This window comes from Bactrocera oleae, chromosome 5 (assembly GCF_042242935.1).
Source record: "Bactrocera oleae isolate idBacOlea1 chromosome 5, idBacOlea1, whole genome shotgun sequence".
Taxonomy (NCBI): domain Eukaryota; kingdom Metazoa; phylum Arthropoda; class Insecta; order Diptera; family Tephritidae; genus Bactrocera; species Bactrocera oleae.
The window spans coordinates 44,179,256-44,206,658 of NC_091539.1; the positions used below are offsets into that span (position 1 = coordinate 44,179,256).

A 27,403-nucleotide genomic window follows, 5' to 3' on the forward strand; every position below is an offset into this window, starting at 1 on the left:
ATAAATATTAAAACTATAAGTATAAATGTATATGGGTATACCATATTACACAATCCCTATTTACAATTGTATGTTAATGGATTATACGAAACATTTGATGACCTCCATCGCATGCAGCAATCTATGAAAATCAGCAGACAAATAAAGAATAAAAAACACTATTAACCTTATTACTTAGCCATTATTGGCGGGGAATTGCTAATGACAGTATCAATGAAGTAATCGGGTTTCGGTGTAAAGCTGCCAGACGCGGACATGAAAGTGAGCGTGAAAGAGCGCATCACTTTCTCAGAAAAAGAAAAAGCAGGAAAATAGGTGGCTAAACGGAATTGAAAAGCAAAACAAAAAACGAAAATAAAAAGAAAATTGTTTACGGTGTGCGTTCATAGACTCCAGAGGCTGTTTTTGTTGCGCATGCGCGCTGGCATGACTGCCGAGAGCGGATGGATGGTTGGCTGGCTGGGTGAATGGCTGAGCTGTTGGCTGTGCTCAAAACCGCTTTAGCTGTTATGTCATAGCTAAATGGTTGCGCACGCTAATGTTTTCTTTTTTCTTTTTTTTTCTTGTTTTTGCATTTCGGTATGGTTTACTGTTGTTGTTATGGCCTCTTTCATACAAATATTTACACTTTCATACACTTACGTTTATACTCGCTGATATTTTGTTTTATTGCATTTTTAACAGCAGTTTTATCTTCAACCACAATCCAATCACGCTGCTGCTCACTCTTGGCTGTCGTAAATGACACAATAACAACAAAAACAACAGCGAATATTTTGAATGGTGTTTTCCAAGCAGCAAAAATGACTTGGCAACTGTTGCGAAAAAGTGCCTGCTGTCTTTAGCTGCTTCTTCAGGGAAGGGTACGAATGCCATACAACTTTTGAAATTCATTTGCATGATGCTGGCAAATTTACTCTGACACCAATATGCCAATATTTCGAGCCATTAATGTGGGTTGAGCGCAACTAATGTGCATTGCAACTCTTGCAAGACTCAAAATAAATATATAACTCTTGTTCGTAAAAACTGTGTGCAGTGAAGAGAGTATTGATTAATTTATTTCATTTCGTACATTCTGAAAATATATCTACATTTGTCTTACTTTTACTTTCAGCTCTTCGTCAGTATGCTCAATGTGAGCGCAACTGAATACAACTGTATAATTTTGTATTGCGGCTTTTGTAGGCACGCAACTTACTCTCCTGTCGTTGAATTATCTATTATTTTGTATAAAATTTAAAACTTGTGATTGTAAATACTTGTTATTAAAATTTTTTTATAATTTTTTCAATAGGGAATATATGGATAGTAATTAACCTTTTGGTTTTTCTTGAAATTAATGAAGAGCTTGATTTTCAATATTTCTTCTTCTGTCATAGTGATCTTATCAACTTAGTGAAGAGGTTTTTCAAGTTTCCTGTTTCTGAAATGCACGCTGATCGAACTTCTGAGATCAGCTCCATTTCAAAGAAAAGATCAAACGTTATCGCTGGCTGTTATAAACAATGCTAAAATAGCCCTAACAGCTGCATTTCTTGTAGCAAATATAACCTTTCTGGCCACGTTGTTTGACATAATCAACCTTCACGAATTAAGATTACTTAATAAGGAAAAAAATCTTTTATGAAGATCTTTGTCTCCATTTTGATCAGTCAGTTGGAATGGCAGCTATATGCTAAAGTGGTCCACATGCAACAATATATTCGGAGATTGTAAAGTTCAAAAATATTTCCAATTTCTCCTAAACTCGCTGAAGTTTAGCTAATGTAAGTAATAGAATTTTGTATTCTACTTCTATGAATCTGCTTAAAAATAAAAGATTTTATTAATGTATCAGATTGTGCTCGCTGTTGAGATATAATCAAACTTTAGGAGTTATGAAACAACTAAAATTACGTAACACTTTTATCTTCTTAAAAGAAATAATCATTTTGCGCTGATATAATATACATTCTAATTCGAATAATATGCAAAGAAAGAAAATCAGTTAACTCAAAATCACCAATACTCTTATTGCATAATAATTCGATATATAAATAAATTCATTTATATTGAAACTCTTAGAGAATTTTAAATTGCGTGTCTTTTATAAACAAAAGAGAACAATTTTATGGCAGTCAAAAGTCCGAAACTTTACCAGCTAAATATTTTTATACGTGACCCATTCAAATATTTTCTTTTCAGGCATTTATTTTGACTATAGCATATGCACTTTGTACTTTGTAAATTTTTATTACTTGATAGAAATTAACACTTTTAATCTGCTGGATACATTAACATTTCGTTTTTTTGTTTTTTTTTTGTCAAATTTGTTTGTGAGGTGTGGATAAGATAGGCTTTATTTATGAAGAGAAGTTTTCGTTTAAACAATTTTTATATTTCAGTTTAGGTAAAATAATTTTATTCAGAGCTTGATTCTTTGATTAATTAATTACTATTATATTAATACTTTTGACTTCGCGAAATTGAAAGGGGGTTTCGAGTGTCCAGAAAAGTGCAAAATTTTAATCATGCTTCACATTCGTATTCTTAAGTATGAATTGTAATTATTCTCAAGACAGTCACAACAGAAGCTCAGAGTTTGAATAATGATTAATTTATTTTAAATTGCAAAAGTTCTCCATTTAATTATCTCAATTGCTTGTCATACGTTTTATATGAAATTTAAACAGATTTATTACAGACGTGAAATTGAGTAGAAACTTATAAAGCTTGCAAATTAACCAGCAGTGAAACTAACTGGTTGTAAACTGCCTAAAATCTAGTAAGACAACTATCTTTTTTTCATACTATTCATTAGTTACAAAGCGATCTTTTTTGATGTGTCAACTGTCAGATTTAAAATATAAGTATATCAGCTTCACAGTATGCACAAAAAAGAGTTTAGTTTGTTAACTAAAGTAATTAGTTTAATATAAAAGGTAAAGACGATATGGTTATAAATACACAAAAAAAACTTCTTAAAATATATCTGACTATAACTTGTTGTTGTATTGTGTTTAATCATAGAGACCAAATACATATAAGAAATCGTTTTGTAACTAATCTTTCTCTGACTTGCTCTTTCGCAGTACGCCAAAGCTAGTGATAAACTAGTATTTTTCAGACTAATTCTGTCAGAAATTTTTGCTTATAATCCTATATTTTTGCTGACCAGTTTGAAGTTTCACTGCAGGGTGCAAATAACAATTTCGTGGTTGTAGTTAAGTGCTAAAGCTAAGCGGTTCGTTAGAACTTTGCCCCGGATGAAAAATTATTAGCCACGTGGTGGAGCGGTGAGTGGAGAAAAATCAATTAGTTAGTTTAGCATGTTAATCCAATGGACTAACAAGTGATGCATTCGGATATTTTGTGGTGAATGTTAATGCAATCATGTATGTAAGTGCATTTACAAATACTTTTTAATTTAAACAATCAAACATTTAAAGTTTTACTCTATTATAGGTGTAATTGACAAATGAAGACAATCAAAATATCATTCAAATTAAATTATAGTATTTTTTATTGCTTTGTATTTAAAAATTTAAATTATCAAATTTTAAAACTTTTTTTCTAGAGTTTTGTATGAACGGAAAATAATTTAAAACCGACATACATATTTAAAAGGCTTAGTGGTTACCTAAATTAGAGAACTTATTGAAATAAAAATAGTTAAAACGTTAACTTCGGTTACGCCGGAGCTATAATATCCATGAACTTGATTTTGATCGATTAATTAGAATGGCAGCTATATGCTATAGAGCTCCGATTTAAACAATTTCTTCGGAGATTACATTCTTGCCTTAGACATTAACTCATGCCAAATTTCTTGAAGATATATCGTCAAATAAAAAATACTTTATTCCGATCATTCAGCTTGTATAGTAGCTATATGGTATAGTGAATCGATATCGGTGGAGCAGCTTCAAAATTTCAGATCGACATATATATTAGAGGGTTTCCGAAGTTTCCTTCCAGGTTTTACTTCGTGGCAAACTTAATATACCCTGTTAGGGGTATGTATACAAAGTTTTCGAGACAACACATGACGTTCCATTTCTGTTTCTACTTGATAACAGGTATTCTGTTTAATTGCTATCTTAAAATTCAGTGTAATTAACTTTTGGCTAAATATGTAATCCTAAGCGCATTAAGACACGACCGCCGTCGTGTAAAGGTCAAACGTACTCAGGACCAGTGCTCATTCTTCGTTCCGACTAACACAAAAGTAATATGTTGTAACGGTGGTTGATAGTCTAATGACAATGATAAGCCTTCTTTTCCGAAAAAGTTTCTTCCAAAATCAACATGTTCGGATATTTTTGTCGCGAGTTGTCTCAGAAAACGAGGATTTACGGTATATAAAATCGTTACCAACAGCTGATGGAATTTCGAGACGATTTTTCTGGTCAGAAATGCATTCAGAGGTTTAAGATTGTCTTCTAATAGTGACAAAATCAAACACTTTTAGCAATTTTAATGAAACTACAAAACAAAAACCTCAATGATAATTACAAAAAAAAACTAATAAAAGAATTTTAGTTACCTAAAACTCTTGCTTACTAAAAAATACTGCATCCTCGAAAAGTATTGTAGTTATGTGTCTGATAAATTGCCATTAGTTACTTCTATAAAGAAAACAGGTTTTTTGTCGAGTACATAAATCTTTAACTTTGTCGGATTTTAAAAGTTAGGTTAGTTTTTGAATAGAATACGAAGGATCACACTTGCACAGCTAAGAACGCCGGTTCGTTGTGATGCCAATAACTCTTAAGGAGGGTTTAAAAAGCTCTTCTACGCGTTTTGAACCCACGAATTAACAAATACATATACTTGTTAGGTCCACAGAGGACTTTCTGGTTGCTGTGGAAATATGATTGGTTTAGGGTAGGAGTGTCTTTGCGGTTATGAAACCAAGACAAATGCATTTAAGTCTAAATCAGCTGATAATAGGAAAGTTATAACTAGAGATAAAATATAACTTTTAGTAAAGTAATTTAAGTGGAATCAATGGGTTATATGGCTCTTAGGTGTAGGTAGCCGTTTCTTAAAAAAAAACTAAAATATCTGTGTAAATACTTTCGCTACAAGAATATATGGCAAAGATATGTATATGTTTTTATGATATTTTTATTGATAACAGCTAGAAAAGTAATACTGAAACCCATTATAAATACGATAATATTGATTAAATTAATAAAGGATAAAAAATAAGAAATACCTAGAACGAAAACGTTTGCTGTTTAATGGAGATGATGCATATATGTTTAAGTATAAGGTTAAAAAATTCCACATATACATATACAGCCTTGCAATAGGTTGGCACAATATAATGCACTATAATAGAATTTTTTCAAATTTTTTTGGCACATAATCCTTATATTTTATAACTTTTTATTTGGATAATTTTCTTTACAATTCCCATATCCATCCCGCAATATTATATACTGGCAAGGCATATACATATATAACTCTAAATACGAAATAGGAAGTGAAGGCGAAGGAAAACAAAAAATAAAACTGGCATACCACTATTAATAAAATGCATATAGTTATGAATTGTTTCTAGCACGCACGAAATTAAAATACACATATTTATTAATTCATATGAAGTAATGAATTTGCCATGAAATCGAATGTTAATAAATATGAAAATTCAAACACGTACAATTTTAGCGTTAAACGCTTTGGTTGTTTGTCGTTCTGCAGCAAAATTTGTCAATGGTTCCAAATATTCGAAAATAACTGCAAATTATCCACTCAATAGCAGGTGTACGTGCTGCTCGAATCGCTGTTACTGCAATTTATTGTTAATAATATAAGTTTTTAATTAAATCGTAGTTCTAAGTTTGCAACACTTTTCAATATTTTTCAACAACACGCTCAATATTAGTTACTGCTGATGTTGTATGCTGCTTACTATGTATAATTATTATGAAAACGACTAAATTAGCGATTGTAAAACCACGACGACAACGGCGAAGGCGCGTCTAAATTCCGTGTCTTGGCAGTTGGGCTTGCAATTGATTACTAACGTATTTTTATCACACGCCAACGGAATAAAGCTCAAAACGCCACACAGTTAAACAAGTCAACGAGTGGCGACGCCACCACCGCCATTGCCGTTGAGGCAGCTCACGAAAAGGCGTTGAGACTCGCGCCTGCAAGGTGGCAGGCTAGAGACCACCGTCAATCAAGACAAGTGCTTTGAGCCAACATGAGAGCCACTAAGACAGGCTAAACGTACTTGGTTACGCTCATGGCTTAAAAATTCGCTCCTAAAGTGTTGTACAAGTATATGAGCAAAAACGGAGTACTAGTTCAAGTGTGAGGGGTTGTCATGTGCGATGTTGTGCAGGTGATAATGAGGGGTTTGAGATTTCCGCTGTCACTGGTGCTGGCACAATTTTGCTTAATGTTTGAGTGACTGAGCAATTGAGAGTGATAATTACTGGTGTTCCAAAATGCCTAAACTGTTTGAAGTCTGATAGTAACGATAAGTATTATCTTAGCTGCTTGTTTCTCAAAGCTTCAGCGCCAGCGCGGCTGCCAAAAATAGTGGAAGAGCATTGCAAAGAGTACTTTATTGAAAACGCTAATAAACTAAGAGATCTCGGTAAAAAATAAAAGCGCGTCAAAAATATTTTTATACATATTGCACAAGTGTGTGTTAACGCAGTAAATCCACACCGTTGGTGTAATTGTATTAATTATTATGTTTTTTTTGCCCACATACACTCGCAACCTTCACACAAGTCACTCGTATCGAAAGCGAAAGTGAACTATACTCAAATCCAGTTTTATCAGCTGCTGCTTTGGGTTAGATGATTTTTTTTTTACTATTTTAGGCCATATTTAATATTGCTATGTTTGTTGCTGCCCTTTGTAGCATTCGTTACCAGAAAAATGCACACACACATACGCGTTCGTACGCACAAAATAAAGTGGCGCAAAGTAAAAGGTTTGCACAGTTTTCGTTTTATCTTTTGTATTTTTGGAGGTTTTACCATTCGCCTCGTATTTAGTTTTATTAATATTGTTTTTATCATTTTTTCTTTGACTATACCTTTTTTTATGACTACTTACTTATGTTGCTGATTTTTATTAGTACTTGTCGACAATGCTGACATGGTTTAGCTCAAAGGAAGCTGATAAACAAATAGAAATAATAAGCTGAATGCATAGAAGCTGATAGACAATGATCAAAAATAAAAAATAACAAAATAGTATCATGTGCAAGGGCATAGAATGCATATGCAGTCATATACCATATATGTTTACCTATGATCAGATTCGTATTTGTTGACTAATTGCCTTGGTGGATAATGAGTTCACATTACATTCCTGTAGGTTAATTTACTTTTCTTAAATTTTTTTACTTAAAAAAATAATAATATCCTTCGCAGGTGCATTTCTTGTAGCATAAAATGATATAAACAGATCTTTATCTTGATTTTTATTATTCAGTTTTTTTGGCAGCTATATGCTATAGGGGCTCGAATAATATATTTGAAGATTACAGCACCGCTTTGGATAATGATTCGTTTGACTTTGAGAAGTTATCTGGTCAAATAAAACATTTTCTTGTACAAATATGTGATTTTGATCGATTACATCTTCTTAGAAAGAAAAGACGTGTGTGAAATTTCAGCTCGATATGTCAAGAACTTAGGGACCGGTTTGCGTATACATGGATAGGTACATATTATATATACCATATAGGGTCTCCGACGTTTCCTCCTGGCAAACTTCGTGCCAAACTTAATATATGGCACACAGTAGTAGTTGTTGTTATTGTAGCGAGTACCTAAGCCTGTTTAGGGAAATTACAAAACCAATCACTTTAGCGTTAGATCTAGGAAACGGACTGTTTCGACTGGGTTGGAACAAAGGAAAGGGGTGTTCCGAGAGTGATTTTCGCAGGGCATGCAAGGAGGTGGTTAGTGTTATATGGATTGTTCTGTTTAGTATATCAGGGTCTAGTTTCGATAAGTAGGACTCCCAGTCTGATCAGTGCCATCCTCTACCTTCATCTCAAACCAATCCTTGTGTAACACTTGAAGTTCGGCCTCATTGGTACCTTTGTTATATAAAAATTTTAACAACAATATGTTTTTTAAATCAATGCAAGCAACTTAATGGCATAAAAAATTACATTCAATTGGTTGGGATTCAAGCGAATTCAAAATGAGGTTTCTCAGTAGTATTTCCGCAGCAGGAAGAACGATTAAATATTAAATTAATTGTTAACAAAATTGCAATTTTAGTTATACTGTATCCATATACGACAACCAATGAAAAAGAAAGGAAATTTTACAATTTGCCAAAAAAGAAATCGCTAAAAAAGTGGTATCCGAAACAATAGCGAAAACAATCGCAATGGCGCAATAAACATCCTGACAAATATAATTGTGGCATCAAAGCTGCCGCAACCCAGTTAGCCGTGTCTGCAACACAGGCATTGGTTCAATTTGATAGCCGAAAAGTTTCCGCATTTTTGAATTTCCTTATGAATTGCCACACTGGCACTTGCGTTAGTTGCCATTGTTACCTTCGCTCTTACATTGTATTTTGAAATGTATGTACGATAGTGTAGTTTGTATTTGTGGTGGTAATTTTCTGCTGAAAATTTTCTTAGTGAATTGGAAACACTTGCTGTCAGCTCTTGTGTGCTCCTTCAGACACCGTTGAACATATTTCTGTTTTTGTGTAATTATGATTATCATGCTGTTACTGAGCCAGCAAGAAAACTGAATTGAAACTAAGTTTGCCAAAGCAATTGCTCTGCAAGCCCTCTAATACTAGCCTATGTAACATTACGGTTTCGTAATTTTACTCCCCTGTAAAATGAATTTACGGTGTACACACTTACAAACAAATGCGAATTTATATTCACTTAAGAGTCTTTTAATAACTTTTAGACCTACAAACCACAAAATTGTGTGTGCAATATAAAAATCTTAAACACAATTGCTTTGTTGAGCCACCTAAACTAATCATAAATCATTGCGCTTTAGTATATCTTTTTCATGCCGAATTTGAGAGTACGGTTTTGATGGGTTGCAACAAATTGCTTGGGTGAGTGTTGGCGAATACTTGCGTAAAAATTTTATAGATAATATATTACATATAATTTTTTTGTTTTTTTTTTAAGCACATACAGTAAAAGTATACTGGTATACGTATACTATAATATAATTCTCTACCAATCATTCACTGTATAGCTAATAGTAGGGTGGAATTGTCAACGGAGGTGGTATTATTCAATTTGTATAGCTTACTCTGCGAATTATGACCCTTTCGATTACTAGATGCGCGGTTAGATAATTGACATCTTGGCCTAAAACTTTAGTGAACAGTTAGTAATAATATAAAAGACCTACTAAAAGTACGATCATGTATACATATTGGTAATTAACATACTCTTGCATACGTGCTTCTCCCTATGGACAGAAAAAAGTTTCAAGAGAAATAACTTTGTAGGTTATTCTTTATTCATCGTCTCTTCCAAGCGGAAATTGCCTGACTTGAACCGTTTTACACTCTGCAGGAGCAGACTAACTTTTAACGTAATTAATAAATCAAGAGTTTTGACTCAATACAAATTTTTTGTTTTCTTTCTATTTCGCTAAACAACATTCCTCTCTTTTTATATTACACTGCGAATTTCGAAGAATTATTTCCACTTTTTTCGAAGGGAAAATATTTGGTGTTATACAAGTATGTGCTACATATTGTTACATATGTGGTTTTAATAAATTTTGAAACAACTTTCAGTCTCAAATTCTTCACATATTTTATCAATAACTTGAAATTTTTTCATAAGAGATATTCTTTATATTTTCAAATATTGTATACCGTCAGACCAGTTAGCAATTTGCAAAATTTATAATATATAATTAATTTCCAACGTAAAGGAGTAATTTTATCCTCTCGCAACATGTTGCAATAGAGTATAATAGTTTTGTTCATCTGTACACTGTTCCTTGGCACTAAGATAAAGTTCGTATTACGGATCGGCTGAATCGGATCTTTGTCATCCCCACAAAATTCCGTTAAAACTTTAATTTAATACACGGAATTTCAGAAAAATTGGGCGTGGAATTCGCATATCTCGAAAAACCACCCATTGGTGTATATGTACCAAACTTGCTGAGGACAATCATTCCGGTACCTGCTCAGACAAAGTGGAAGTCGAAGCGTGTAACCGAACACCTATATCTGAAGAATTACTCAACCCAATTTAGTGCATAAGACTTTCCTGACATTCTTATATTATTAAAAACATTTTATATCGGACTCTAACTGTTCAAGCCACAGATACCTAATAGTATGTGGACCAAAGTATTTATTTCTGACTTTTTAGCGAAAACATGTGGGATATATTATGCGAATTCAGACAGAATCTTTTCTCGGTAATATTGTGCTCTTGTGTCCAAAACAGGTAAAATCGTTCAATAGTTCCCCTAGCCCCAAAATATTTTCGAATTTTCGGTTGACTTTATACCATATACAATGAAACTCAGAGCACATCTTTATGGTCAATACTATCCATAGCCCCCTACCACTTGCCTTAACCACACCAACTTAAACGCATTATGGTATGTGCGGCTCATATCTTTCACTTTTTGGCTTATATTAGGTTAGGTTGGCTAAGTGGTCGATCTTAAGAGGGATGTCACTTGCATAGCTTGGAATTCCGATGTTTTGTATTACCTCAAACTATAGATCATACGACCCTTCCAAATCGATAAAAAGCTTTGAGCCTATCACAAATTTGTTGAGACGGCCAATGTCGATTTGGCTTACTTTAGTTTTTTTATCGGAGGAAACTTCGATACGATTCGATACGATTCGATATGAACGATATATATATATATATATATATATAAATTAAAGATTTTCAAATATATATGTATATAGATATTTTTAATTATCTTAGTTTTACTTTACTTTTGCCTTGCCATCTTAAGAAATATATAAATTACAAAATTCCTTAAATTGGGCCTCATCCTGGCCCACTTTCAAATGTTTTTAGTCATTCCTTTCTGGAAAAAATTTTGGGCCAACGACCAGGTACTTTAGAAATCATGAAGTAAGATGACAAGTAGTCTTTCTAGAAAATTGGGTACAGTCGTTTTAGGATTTCTGTACAGCTATAGCTATAAGGATATTAATGAAAATAATGCTAAAAGTTAATTGTGATCCCTTCATATTAACGAATTTCTAAATGGATGGTGACCATAAGGAACTGTAAAAAATCATCTTCAAAACTAAAATGGAACTTTTTATAATCTTGGAGAAGATTGCTAGTTTTGGTTCAACTAACGGTTGTTTCTATTACCTAAAACTAATCGAGATGACGAGACGAGTTGAATTCCGAGTGTCTGTCTATCCGTCCGTCCGCAAGCTGTAACTTGAGTAAAAGTTAAGATATTGAAACTTGGTACGCATGTTTCTTGGATAATTACAAGTAGTCTTTCTATATAACGGTACTGTTAAAAACTTCTAAAAGCGTGAAAAATCAATTAATAAATAAAACTTAAAACTAGGATTGACAGCTGACCCATTTAAGAAGTAGAGGAAAGTAGAAAATATATACATTCAAATAAACTTGGCAGAGAGTATATTAATATGCGAAAAGAACTTGATAACTGGTTGACATGCTAATTAAGTGCAATTGCAGCACATTAAGCACAAACAATGAAAAACACCATAATTTGTTATGCCATGAATTTGTTATTGATTTGATTATTATTTTTTCTAATCATTAAAACAAACATCCACTCCATTATGAAGCTATATGCACGACAATCAAATTTTGACAACAACAATGTGTATACAAGTGTAGCGAAGAGCCTTGCCGCAGGCAGCCGAACTTCCGATCAACCCAGCACGCATATAATGGACGCGACAATTTACTGACTACGAGTAATTGTTTTGACCTTTAGACGATTGTTCGAGACCGAATATCTCACACAATGGTTCCGTATTGGATGTTGAATGCTGGCTGATCATTGTTGAGCTGTCAAGTTGTTGAGTTATGTTGACGTTAAGAAGTTGCCTACGTTTAGTTGCGCTACGTTTGTGTTGACTTTGTTTTCATATGTTTTGTTCGACAACATTAATCTAATTAACAACATAGTCAACTACAATAAGAGCATTAAGAATTAAAAATAAGAGTAATGTAGGTAAGTACTTTACCAAATCGAGGATTACCTGTTATTATAGCTCATAACATTTGATTGCTCTGGACGCGCGTAGACGCTTGTTATTATGGTAAATACATACAGCTGTCCACAAAAAAATAGGAGTGCCAATATGCAAAATGTATGCTGCATAATTTTTCTGAATGACATGGAATGATGGGGTACAATAGCGTTACACATAACGGAATATTGGCATAAAAATATAAAACAAATTTTTATTGTGATAATCGTTATTCTAGTACAGCTTTGTTAGTTCTAGGATACCTTTGTTGTTAGTTTCCACAAAAATAGGAGTGTTTGACATTTCCTTTTTAAAATAATATTTAACCTAAAATGTATTGATTTAAATTAGAAAAGCAGTTTTTATTGGATTATTATAGGAATAAAGATGAAACAACTGGCCAAAAGCGCAAAATATCTATTAATGCTTTTGCGTCAGCCAAGAGCAAAAAAGAGGTTTGGAAATTAATACCATTTGAACGGGGCCACTTTCTCATGGACTCTCTGATCGTTAAGTATGCTGCTCTGTTAAAAAACCCGAAGCTGTGCAATGAACTATTTTATTATTCTGTTAAGTTAAGTTAAGTTAATTTAAAATTTGAAAATGATCTAGTACTACGTAAAATACTCCTACTTTTAAGTGGAATTAGTCTTATAATAAACTGTGATATAAAATTTTATTTACGTTTAATATTTGAATTGCGGTTTTAGAAATATTTATTCATCATTAGCGAATAAGTTGTTAAAAATAAATTTGAAAAAAAAATTTTTTTTTGAAAAATTAAAGATTTGTTTTGTTTAAGTGGCCACTACTATTTTTTTATGGGTAACTGTAATTGCAAATATAAGTAATATAGACTAATTTTTACATTCTACAATAGTTTAAAGGTTATAGTACTGAAAAAATAATCATTAAATGCTTGAAACCGGAAATGGTGAGAAATTATGATTCCTATATGAAAATTAAGTGCGCAAAACCCATTTCAACTCCACTTTAATACATTTCGAATATTGCTGGAAAAAAGTGACTTCGTTGAAGTGTATATTGACCGGCGTAATAAAACAGATGCCAGCACATGCAAGTTGAAGGCCGTTCAATGGAGTAGAATACGCTAGGTCCACAGGTTCAAAGAACGATCTCACTTTTACGACCAATGAGTTATGATTTGCTTGTAAAATTAACGAGTTCAACTAAAAATACAAACAATAAATTAAATGAATGAGCTACACCCTAGGGTGCGCTGTGTTTGAGTTATGGTTACAATTCAGCGCTTCACTTGTCACATTTTTATATGGTGGCTCAGTTACTAGCTCATATATAATACTATTAAACTTTAGTAGCATAATAAAACTTCGAAAAGTATCAGTTTAACCCACATACCGTTCCTGCCAAATTTCCTGACAGCCAGTGCTAAATAAATATTCCTTCTTCTTATCTTATTTTTAGTTTAAAATACAATGTATTAAGTATTCATTATTAATATTATACGCACAGTACAATATTTTCACTCGGAATCAGCTTAAATAACGTTTCTATAGGATTAATCTGAAGATATTAAGTCTCAAGGTTTCCTTTAAACGACTAAACTGTTCGAGTCGTAAACAAACAGCTGAGAACCATACACTAATTGATATATGGAGATCAAGCTTTACACTAACATAAAAAAGGTTGTACCAATCTAGGAAAACAATTTGTATGGATTCGCTTTGCGCGCGCAGTTTTAATGTCAATTTCAAAATTTATTTAAATATCACGATAATGAAATGAAAAGCGGTTGCGTTTTTTTTTTTTTTATACTCTCGCAAGCTGTTGCTACAGAGTATAATAGTTTTGTTCACCTAACGGTTGTTTGTATCACCTAAAACTAATCGAGTTAGATATAGGATTATGTATATATAAATGATCAGGATGAAGAGACGAGTTGAAATCCGGGTGACTGTCTGTCCGTCCGTCCGTCCATGCAAGCTCTAACTTTTATCTCTGGGATGGTATGATACGACTTTATAGGAACCGCGTTCAAAATTAGTCAGTGGCGTGGCACCGCCCACTTTTAGGTGAAAACCCATATCTTGGGATCTGCTTAAAAGATTTCAACAAAATTCGGTACATAACGTTATTTTCATATTTCTATGTTATGGTGCATAAATTAGAGAAATCGGACTACAACCACGCCTATTTTCCCTATAACACCATTTTCAATTCCACCTGATTCTTTCACTTTCCACTATGCATATTAAGCAATAATGATTATATCGGGGTAAAACTTTGCGTGAATAATACGTTTAAAGTATGCCACCTTTTGACCAAAAATTGTCTAAATCGAACCAAAACTGTTCAAGCCCCTAAGTACTAAATATGTGGACCCCAGTGCCTATAGTTGACTTTTTACCGAAAATATCGGTCAATGTGTAAGATATATAATTGAAATTTATATAATAAAATAAATAAATGAAACTCTCGATAATAGTATTTCTTTGTGTCAAAAATGGGTAGAATCGGATCAAAATTTCCGTTAACATAAAATTTCGCCAACACCTGCAGTAATTTCCCGGGCTTTGATCCTTGCAAGTTGCGAGAGTATAAAATGTTCGGTCATATCCGAACTTAGCCCTTCCTTACTTGTTTCTTTCTGGCTTTAAACATGAAATCTTTCAAACCCTATACGCAATTTCAACAAAGTATATTATTTACTATAACTGCTTATTGTTCTGTACACCGAAATATGTTACGGAGAATAGCTTGTAATGTTGATGACTGCTTTCATAAAATATATGTATTTCACTGTTTACAGCTACCAGAATTTCTAAAAATTGCATCTTTTAAAAGAATTTATTTTTTTGCTTTATTTCATCATGATCGGAAGATGAATGTCAGCGAGATAGACAGATTTCCACTTTTCGAAATCATTTTTGTAGTACGATGTGCTTTTACTTCAAAATAAGTCACAGTCCTATTCCATGCGTAATCCTGTTGCGGCCTGTTGTGTCTTTTCACGATTTGTATTTGGTTCAACGATGCAGTTCATCCATGTTTTGTCCGAAGCAAAATTTTACCGAAGAAAAAATGTGTACCATGTACTATTGAAAAGGCTGATGAGAATCATCAATTCTTTGTTGGTTTTTGATCGTTAGTGAGCTCGCTTAAAACCACAGAGTTTCTGCAAACATTAATATCCATAAATGATGTGTCTAAACCATTTCTTTAATATCTTTCTCGTTCGATTGAGAAAGAGTCACGAAATCAAGTGTTCCTTGGTCAAACCGGGAGGACGAGTTCGTAGATGGGCGTAATCGGCCACTGCCACGCTCACAAAACGCCATTAACCTATAAAATGACATAACTAAGCTGCAATTTAGGATACAATGCTGTTATTAGGGTTTGAAAACCATTAAAAGGTGGAAGTGGCTAAAACCCTTAATAAGAGTATATGTATCTTATAAACCATACAGGCTATACCACAAATTTGCACAGGACAAATCTGATGATAACAATATATAACGGTTTTGTTAAAAAGAGCGATAAATCATTAACTAAATGCGTCACGAACATTAAATTTTACATCCAGGACGGCACAAGAGGGCTTTATATGAACTGGCGTCAAAATTGGTCAATGGGCGTGGTGCCTCCCAACTTAAGATGAAATTATATATCTTCAGACCTGGTTAAACAATATCAATAAAATTCGATATGTAATATTATCCTAATATTCCATCTGATTCATTTACTTTCCAGTATAAAAATCAAGCACTAAAGAATATATCGGCATAAAACTATGCACAAATAGTGCTTTTAAGATATGCTATCTCAAGTCTATGGAATCATAAGTGTTCAAGCTCCCCATAAACCGAAAATGTGGAGCTCAGTGCCTAAAGCTGATTTTTTGTTGAAAATATCAGTCAATGTGTGAGACATATACTTGTATTTGAAATTTGGAGAGAATCCTTTCCTGATAGCGATATATCTGTATATCGAAAATGGGTTGAATAGGGAGAGTAATTCACTTAGCCCCCCAATTATCTAATAGAAAGATGTTCGAACTTCCGGTTGACTTGCATTGATTATTAATGGAATTGATCTAGACTTTGATCTCAAGTTCGTATGCCTAATATAATGAATTCTGATCCTCTGATTGACGTTTCCCGCATCAACTCAATGATGAAACGAGAATGATTTTAATATAATTTAGCTGACGCGAAGTAAATTATGACAATAAAACTAAGTGAGTCTCTGACCTACAATATAACTAAATAAAATACCAAATTTGATTTTAATCCGTTAACGATTTCATCCAAAAATTAATACTGAACTCTTTCACAACATTTTTTAATATAAAGTTTTGTCAACACCTGAAGGTATTGCTCCAGATTTGAAACCTGCAAGTTGCAAGAGTATAAAATGTTCGAATACATCCAAACTTAGCCCCTCCTCACTTATTTTAAATTTAAATATTGCATCACTGCTCAACTATTTAGATCAAGTATACATTTTCATTTGCTAATTAATCGCTAATTATCGTTCCAAATCAAGTGTTAAAGTGGAAATGTTAAAAATAAATACCTATAAATTATATGTATGTATGTATTGTATGTGTTTAATTAAAGATACTGCGAAGATGATTTTATAGTCTAGTTTTATTAAAAAATCAAAAAACCATAAATTCTTCGACTCCATACAAGGAAAATTTAATTTAGAAATAAAGCATACGTTGAAAATCCTTATATGGCTTCTCTTTGTTTGCATAAAACACTGTAGTTATAAACATTCAAGGGCGATAAAATTTCAATTATTTTATATATGCTAATACGTGTTCCAGTTAAGTATGCTTAAGTGACCAATAAAACTTTTATGTTATGTTATATGCAACCATATGATTTATTGGCAACCTTCAAACTGATAAAAAACAATTTCTACTTTTTTCCAAAACTCTACCGCTTATGCAAATGCATTCATCAACAGACTTTCATTGTTGTGTGCACACCATAAACGGCGAAATAAAAGACTTCCGATTCGATGTCTTTATTTTTATTGCAGAAAATGGTGTTGTTTAAAAAAAATAACTGCAGGCCAACTTTTTGTTGCCGCAACACTACTACCTTCACACTGACCATTGCTGATTAGCATGTTAGCAAAACGACAGGTAATTTTCAACTGCAAATAAACTCAACGACACTTAAAACTTGTCTGCAACTAGAAAAAACACACGTAACTTAGTGGAAAAGATGAAAAAGTAGCACGCAAATAAGGTCTTATCAAAGTATAATTCACTTGCATGTGTGTTAATCTGTGTTTATGTGTATTTATGTGTGTTAACCTGTGTTTATGTGTATTTATGTGTGTGGCAATGTGTTTGCGTGCGTCTAAACGCGGTGTCATATCTGCGCTGAAGGATAACCACTTTGAGATACATTCGCTTGCAGCAGCCCCGCTATTACGCGGTTATCGACCATAGCAGAGCAGCGTCGAACGACCAAGTTGTTGTTGTTATTTTTTTTGTACGTACGTTTCGTGCACTTGTTTGTGTAGTTGTGCGGCTCACATATTGTATACATGCCTGTGTGTGTGGACTATGAGCTTTCAGACCAATTGTTCTATTTTCGCTGCTGATTTTTGTTAGTTTGGCAATAAACCCAAATACATGGAAAATTAACAAATTACGTATCCGCCACACCGAGGCCTGCAGTGCGCTGATGCAGCGTTTGGCGTTAAGTTTGGCTGAATGCCTGACTGCAGCTGCGTTGCGCAAATGTCTACGAAACAGGCTTGAAATCGGTGGAGTTTGCAAAAAAAAAAAACAACAACAACCATTTGTATACAATAGTCGCTTATATTATACAAGACGTAGTGGCAAAAATCAAACCCAAACCATTGCTTTTGCTTTTGCCAAGTAGCTGCATGTTGTTGCAAATCAGATTAAGGTGAATTAGATTGTGACACTGCTACTAGTGTATGGCGCGACTAACACGTAAACAAACACACGCACTTTGCATATTCAAATGAGACGCATTTGTGCAAATTAAACCGTTTCGCCGTTTCGTTGTTGCCATGGCACAATGTGCAAATTGTCGAAAAATAATAGCAAAAACAATAAAAAAGTGCATTATCTCATCAATGGATTTGAGATAGAAACCGCAAAGTTGAGGAAAAACCTAACACATACAAAGATTTAGCTATGAAAATAAGTCACTCTCGAAGCTACTTGGTGGCTAAATACTCGTACATATATACATATGTGGTATTATTGATTTGGCTGTGTGACGCATTGCTTGACTGCTTTCATGTTGTTTTTTTTTTTTCTGTATTATTTTTGATTCACGTCATTTGGTGTACGTGGCGTTTGTGTAACCTTAACCTACGTGCCTGGTGTAGTAGTGTAAAGTATTGTCATACTGCACCTGCGACACGAGCATCCAGTCTTGCATAAGTTATATAATAATATATCTGTGTGCCAGGCTCCTTTCATACTGCCCCAAATACAGTTTGTTTTGAAATTGTTTAAAACAATTATAATCGAAAAAGGATGCCCCTTTTTCTTATTGAAACACACACAAATACATAAGGGATTGTATTCTATTGTTGTATGGCTGGAGGAAGCCATCAGGCTTACAGAATTCGCAGTTGCAATGTTTTGCTGGAAACAGTGATACCAGCTCTGCACAGTTTGATAGTTGAATCAAGCTACAAATACCTTATGGTATAGGATGGTGTTCGCGCTCTTCGAAATGTGTAGAAAAGTTCCTAAGTACCATGTACGAGTTAATGTAAGAGTACCTCAGCGTTGTAACTAATTGAGCTGCTGCTGGATTTAATTACTTTGGATACAAAGTTCTGGAGACACCACTGCCGCAGATGGTATACATTCGCTTCTGCCTGAATTATTTAGTGATCAACCTAGATAGCAAGCTTTCATTGCAGCCAATAATATCGAGGAGAGAGCAAGAAAATGCATTGATTACCTTTTACTGTTGCAGAGGAACCGTTGTCAAAAGGTAGAATGTCTCACCTAAAGTAATCATGGTCATCATCATCATCATAATTTTCTCGGCGCACATACCATAGTATGGGGAAAAGTTGGTGGAGAAGTGTATTGCCCGGAAATCTTTACCAACATAGGTTTTATCTGCTGAGTTCTTGTCAAGCCGAGATTATTGCCACTAAAGCAGCAGTAGATTTACTGTTGCGCACTGCAGCCTCCTTTAGAGAAGTGACTATCCATTCTGATAGTAGGGCGGCTATACTAGCCTTCAGCTCGCTAATCATGCATTCAATATTATGTATGTAATACCTAACCTTGTCACTAACGGCATCGAGTCACTTCTTGATAAAACTAGTATGGGTACCAGGCTAATACGGAGTTGCCGGTTACTGCGAATCTGATGTGCTGACAAAACAATAAATCTTAGCCCCGCTAATTATTGCGCACTGTCTTTAATAAGCAAATGATAGAACCTGTTTCGATTCTTCAGCAGTGCTTAGGGTAGGATAATTATTGTTAATGTAAAGTATTTCACTAGGTTCGACATGATTTTTAATTAGATAAATTCTCCTAGACGAATTGAGAAAAAATTTTAATTATCTTGAACGTTATTTCCCATATCAAAAAATATTGTTAAGCTTGATGATCTTTTTATTGATTAAAGATTTCAGAGGTAATAGTTAGTACAACTTGAGTGAGCATTATTTCTTACAAAATAATTTAATATGTTTTATGATTAAATATTTATTACTATATGAAGTGGGCGCTAGCAGTCTGGAAATCGCTAAACACCATTGTTTATTTCTCCAGCTCTGTAAAATATTTTTTTATGGCTTAGTGAAAAAGTAAAATAAAGAATTACTTAATCTCGATTTGATTCATAAAATTTATTTCACAACAAAAAAGGAAAAATATATATGTGAATATTTGCAAAAATGCAGATCTGCTAATGGACAGCTGATTGTTAGCTATTTATGATTGTATGTCAACGATCATGTTGTGATAATGTATGTACATATGTATTTCTTTTAGGAGTGTTGAGAAATGTGCCAAATAATAATTTGCGAAATGCTGAGATCAGATAAAGACCGACCACTGAATAATAATCCAAGTAAGCTTTCGGCAAAACCAATAACTCATGTTATTAGTAGTGCTAGCGCCAAAAAAATTTTGAAAAGCTGTGAGGAAAAAATGAAATAAGAAACATTAATATAAACAAATAAGGAAGGGCTACGTTCGGTGGTAACCGCTTGCAACTTGAAAGAACAAAGCCGGCTTGTTACAATAACAATCATTATATGTAGTATAATATAATTTCAGATATTTTCGGATTTAACCGATGTATATGTTATATTATATTATTCTTTCAATTCAATTAAGATAACTCACATAATGATCGATATTTGAGGGATAAAGTCAGCCGGAAGTTCGAAAAGTTTTCTATTAGAAACATGGAGAGTATGAGAATTATTGATCCTTTCAACCCATTTTTACTATAGAGGCATATATTATCAGAAAAGGTATTTCTCCGAACTTCTATAATATATCTCACAGGTTGACCAATATTTTCGTTAAAGTTCGCTGGGTCCTCATATTCGGTATCTGTTCAAGAGTTTTGGTCCAATTTGGACAATTTTTGATCATATAGTGGCACACTTCATAGACAGTAAGTTTTATTTCAGCATTAGTGAATAATGTTACGTCACCTATATATATATACTGGTAAATATATATTATATATTTATAACCTTATGTCTAACTCAATTAGACTATTATATTGTAGTATAGTAGTAGTGTGTAGCAACATGTTGCAAAAGTATAAAAATTAAGATATCAATAAAAATATTTTCAACACTAATTTCACAAGAGCCACCAATCATTATTTATTTTGCATTTTATCGCATTTGATTTCGGTTATGGTTTGGCAAATGGCAGTGACAAGACAGCATGCAAATCAATTAGCATAGAAATGAGTAAGCAAATTTATTGCACACATTTTTTGGAAATAATATTTATATACACAGCTTTATTTTGTTTTATTTCATTTGTTTGGGAGATAGTTTTATTAATGATGTTTTGCTTTGAAGGGCCTTGAAATTGGTTGGAGTGAAGTCCAACAAATTAATATTAAAATAATGTAATAGTGGTTCAAAATAAAAAAATTGTAAATTAGCCAATTTTTCATTTGCATAAATTTTGCCAATAAATGTCAAACTAACACATAGATTTGTGTTGGAATTAAAGTGAAAGAATCTGGTTTATGCGCTCACTTATACTGAACGAGAACGGCGGAGCCTGCTAGTGCAGTCCAGTTATGACCTCTTACAAAAATAGCTTTAGTAAGGCCAGTCTTAAATACCATTCACATTAAATACAAATAACGGGTTGGCTAAAATTCGTATTATTTTAATGTTTAAAGTTTACGACAATTCGATGCTATTATGCATTATACTTGCCATTAAGGACGATATTCTGATTATAAAGGTCTTCCAACTTTTCGATATAATTTTTATAACGCAATTAGTGTAAATAGGCGGGAAGTTTGAATTTTTGATATTCTGTATATGGGGGCTAGAAGTTACATTGACCTGACTTTATCCACTTTTGACATGATGACATATTATTACCAGAAAAAGATTCTCTATGAGTTTTCCTCGAGATGAGTGAGATTCCCCACTGGTTGACCGATATTTTTGTAATAAAGTCTTCCGGTTGTTTAAAAATGTTTTTATTCGGTATATGGGAGCTAGAGGAAGTATTCACGTGATGTCACATATTTTAAATAGAAAAGACTTTTATTTTCATAGTCTGTAAATTCTCAGTCATAGGCTCTGAGTTCCACAAATTCGGTATCTGGCGGCTACAATAGCCCCGATCTCTACGGATTAAAAAATTGGGATTTTTCCGAAGTGTGCGTAATCTTAGTCAAGATAGTGATGTACAGCAAAATTTTGTTGAAATTGGTCTAGTAGTTTCCAAAATTAGGGATTTCACTTAAAAGTGGGCGATGTCAGAACCTTTTTTTTATTATAACACCTATAGCACCAGCAGTATGAGGGATATGAACTTGAAACGAATTTGATTAGTGACTTATCACTCTTTAACTAGTTTTCAACATAACTGTTTTATGGGGAGTGGGCGGGGTTATCATCCGATTTCAACCAGCTTACTAAAAGGATATATCCTCAGAGAGTTTGATTGAAAAGGCTTTAGTGGTTTGTGAGATATGTGCATTATTATTAGAGGATGGGTATATGTTCACTTTCTAAAAATTTTCACACCACAGATGTCTCTCCTGATCTCAATTCTCTGTACCAAATTGAAGTTATATATCTTAATTTGTGACTTAGTTATAGCATTTTATAATGAATCGCTTAACGCTATTATGTGAGTATGGCATTGGTCCAATATTCCCTATATGTAATACCAACCTTCGCAAAGTGCCAAGTTTTTCATCAATAAATTTTAATTTTTACCTTTTAGTTATCGCTTGTACGGACAAACGGACTGACAGACAGGTTTTTCCAGTGCTCTTTTTATACCCTGAAGGGGATATATGTATTAAGTTTGCCATATAGTTTGTAACACCCAGAAAAAAACGCCGGAGTAATCATGGCCGTCTGTCTGTCGTTTGTCTGAATAACTGCGAACTGCTGATAACGGACCACTATAGCAAATAGCTGCCATACCAACTGAACGATCAAAATCATGTCCGTGTGTGGAAAACTTTTTTATTTAAAGGTTATTGTCCAAGGCAACGAAGCAGTCTCCAGATTCTTTAGATCGCACAACTGCATATAGCTGCCACACAAACTGAACGACCAGAATCAAGTGCTTGTAAAGAATCTTTTTTTTTTTGGAAAAGTTTTATAGCTTCAGTGCAACCGAAGTTAACACGTTGTCTTGTTTTAGAATTGTGAAGTTTTATGTATTTATTTGTTATTAACTTCAATTTATTCGCTATAGCTGTTTCTTTACATTAAGTTAATTTTGTAGCATTGTAAGAACAACTTTATTTATTTAGGTAACTGCTAAAGAAAATAAGTTAAACGAATGTAACAGAGCCGACAAAACTTGACGCGAAATGCATCGACTTTCTAAATAACATAATAAATTATAATCTTCACCAAAATCGCGTATGATAAATGATAATTTGTAAACTTAACCTAAAAGCGAACAGGAATGCCAACGAAAAGTGAACATTTAAAGTTTATCCTAAGAAATATGCTTCGGTCTGCCTCGGTAAAAGTTGTCGTACTATAAATTTTGGTTTAACCAATCTAATTACTCTTAATATGCAAATTTATATTTTATACTCTTAGTTTATCAACTGACATTTAATGTAAATATAAATGTATGGCATTATATAATAATACGTGATCAATAAGCTGTGACAATTTCTTGAGCTTATATAGCTATATATAATACATAAGTACCATACCTAAACACCATTTTGATATATGTATGTGTAGATTAAATTATTTTACGCTCTAATTACTTCCCTGAAGATCGGAGTTTGCATTTTGATAACTGCTACATATTATATATTCGCTCATATAATATTTTGAATAATGCATAATCAAAAGTTATATTTTTTAATATGAATTTAAGTATGTCGTACTCAAACAACTCATAACAAAGTTATTTGAATTAATAAGCGTTTATAAAAGTTGATGTTCGTGAGGGATTTCTTGATAAATATAAACACGTTATGATAAAGTACAATAATAAGAACGAAATAGCCATGTAACTCTTTTACTGTTTTATAATACATTTATACATGGTATATATCTGTGTCTAAAGCCTCAGAAACCACTGCTGTTGCTGAAATATTCACTATAGCATTTACCACTGAGAGCGTTCTGCAGAAGTTCATATTTCTATGAAAGGGTTGCCACCTGTTTGAAAACTATATATAATACATACATATACTTAAATTATGAACGTGGACAGGGAGTGTGTCAGTGGACTAAGCCATGCCCGTCTGTCTGTCCCCCTGCATATACGCAAACTAGTCCCTCAGTTTTTTATCTAGACCAAGACAGCGATATACCTTACATACAAATTGATGGATCAAGTTTTTCAAACTTTTTTATTTGTAAATGGTGCTAATATTTCGGCGCAACCGAGTTAAACGTTTTTCCCTGTGATACCCTGAACAGGGTATATTAAGTTTGTCACGGTGTTTGTAATACCTAGAGGGAAACGTCAGAGACCCTATAAAGTATATATATACTTGTATGTATGGTATATAAATGGTTAGCATGACGAGCTGAGTCAATTTAGCTATGTCCGTCTATCTGTATATACGGGAACTAGTCTCTCAGTTTTTCAGATATCAAGAGAAGCTGCTCATTTGTCGGAGTCGCCGATATACAAGTATACCACATATAGCTGCCATACGAACTGAACGATCGGAGTCAAGTGCTTGTATGGAAAAATTTTTCATTTGACGGCATATCTGCACGAAATTTTGCATGGGTTGTTATCTAAGGCAATAATGCAATCTCCAGAGAAATTGTTCAGACCGGAACACTATAGTATATAGATGCCATAAAAATGAACAATCGGAATCAAGTTGTTGTAAAGTATCTTTTTTTTTTGGGAAATGTATTATAACTTTGATGCAACCGAATTAACATATTTTCTTGTTTTTTCTCAGTTCACTATTGTTAATCGTATAGACGATGTTTTCGCTAAGATATATGGTAAATATAGATATAGATATAGATATAGATATAGATATAGATATAGATATAGATATAGATATAGATATAGATATAGATATAGATATAGATATAGATATAGATATAGATATAGATATAGATATAGATATAGATATAGATATAGATATAGATATAGATATAGATATAGATAAAGATATAGATATAGATATAGATATAGATATAGATATAGATATAGATATAGATATAGATATAGATATAAATTTAGATGTAGTTATATACAGATATGAATATTTTTTAACTAGGTATATATTATATATTCTACTTCACAAATCTTATATCGTATATACATATGTATGTTGACAATTAGGAGTAATTCTAGTGCAAAATAGTAGATAATGTAACCTCGGTATTAAGTTTTATTCAAACGAACGTCCAAATGGCAATAACCCTTTTTTCAGTGCACTTTATACAAGTACTAGAATTTAGGGAGAGATCCATTAGTTGATTCCAAAGTTCCAGTACATAATGCAAATGCATTATGTAGTATATATTAAAATAGAGATGATGCGATAACTCAGTTAACCTCTGATAACCGTGTAATTTTTATGTACTTGTATTTCAAGAAAATTATGTTTAAACAAGTAAGCAGATGTGAGTATTTATGTATTCATATGTATATTTCGAAGTAAATTTTTATAGCTTGTTGATTGTTTTGTTTTGTTTTTTTTTTACTTTTTAAAATAATGTATGCATGTAATATAAATTTATTTTCATGGAATTCCACAACGTCGGCGGTGGTGATTGCATTTACGTTGCGCTACCATGTAAAGTACGATCTGTTCGGCATATGGCTCCGTTCCATTGTGAGAGGTGGCGGTGTCTGTGGTTGTATTGTATGCTAACTTGGTGGAATTGCGTCGAAGATTGTTGGTTGTTGTACTTGTTTGTGAGTTTATAGATGAGTTTAGTTTACTGAGGTTTTGGCGATAAACAGTGCGTATTGTAGGCGCACTTGTTGTTGTTGTTTTGATGGAATGATGTCTAAAATGTTGCCGATTACCACCGGATTCAGGGTTTTCAAAAAGTTGTTGTTGTTTTTTCCGTTGTTGCTCACGTATAAATTTCATTAACATGACATGTTCGTTTGATTGCCGACATTCGTTATCACCGCACTTTTGCTGAGATACTTCCGTTGTTGTTGAAACTGCAGTTGCCTGGTACATCAAACATTGCAGTAATATGAAGAGAAATGCGTATTGCATGTGGTACAGTATAAATAACGGCATTGTAGTGTGTGGCACTGAAATAAATATTATTTACTGTTTTGCATCACTGTGAAAATGTGACTGTTCTCGAATGCCGCTGTAAGACAGGAAACTTGTCCCTGCTCGTACTACGCTTATCTTGATGTAAAAAGTAAGGAAACACTTAGTTCGAACGTAGCCGGTTATATGTGGCATGTCATACTCGGTAAATGCTAGTGGGGGGGATTTTATCAAGCGATTTCGATCATTTTAGATGAAACATGCCACACATTTTATAAAAAAAAGCTGGTTCAGTAGTTAGGGAGGTAAAAAGGTCCATATAAAAGTGGGTGAAGCTATGCCATTCTCCAATTTTTCCATAGATTCAAATCTGTGGACCTATTTTTTTGTTGCTTCTGATATTACAGTTAGACACTTATTACGCTTTCCACGACGAAGTGGGCATGGTTGGTACTCGATAACCCAAATTTCACTACATATAATGGAATAATAAATAAGTTCACAACAATTTTGGTTGATCACCTTCAGATGTTTGTGAGATATGTAGAACCTAATAAAGTAACAGTTTTGAAGCAGACATATCACAGAGACATCCAGTAATCAATTCATATCTTCATCTGGGTAATTTCGATATACATTCATATCAAACCCTAAATGTCAAAACCTACATTCAAATTAAACTTTTAGTAAAAATATTAAAACCACAGCAAATGATATCAGTCCGGACATGGAACAGCATTACGATTTACATTCATACACAGTGATTAGTAAACCCACTACAAAGTTAGTATATTTATATAACACATTCCCAGTTGCAATATAGTCCTTATCTTCTTTCCTTTGCTAATTGCGTTTTATGCCAATCCACTTCTTACATCAATTTCAAACGTGCTCTCTGTTGGCGCAACCGTTACAGTGGCACCGGTCGTAGAAATTTTAGCTAAGTTACTGACTGTTGTTGTTTCGTATGTTTTTGTAGTTGAAATTGCTGCTGAGGTATTGATTGTTGTCGTTTCATATGGTTTTGACGCTGGTTCTGTGATTTCTACGGTTCCCTTTGCAGAATCGGTTGTAGTTGATATTGCCACTGGCGTTGTTGTAGAAACTGTTGGAGTAATATCTGTAACGGCATCTTCTTTTGGTTTACCTCCACCTCTTCGTTGTGGTCCAATATTCTCCCACTCTCGTATGCCGTTATTAGCATTGCCAAAGATTGTAGTTTGCCCGAAACTCCCAGCTTCATAGCCTGCACCTTGTAGATCTTCTTCCTTTAGGCCGGGATCCGA

General features: G+C 33.4%; 1 protein-coding gene across 5 annotated transcripts in view; it reads right to left on the reverse strand.

The window, feature by feature from the left end:
* The window catches only part of LOC106621820 (uncharacterized), a 34,652-nt gene extending 28,550 nt beyond the window's left edge, over positions 1-6,102 (reverse strand). For 2 of the 5 annotated variants that reach the window (XR_011396646.1, XR_011396648.1), the window contains exon 1: positions 5,651-6,102. The gene's annotated coding sequence lies outside the window, so the exon portion shown is untranslated. The remainder of the gene's footprint in view (positions 1-5,650) is intronic. The other 3 variants (XR_011396647.1, XM_014240815.3, XM_014240816.3) reach the window with 3 other exon arrangements.
* Positions 6,103-27,403: the final 21,301 nt, after the last annotated feature.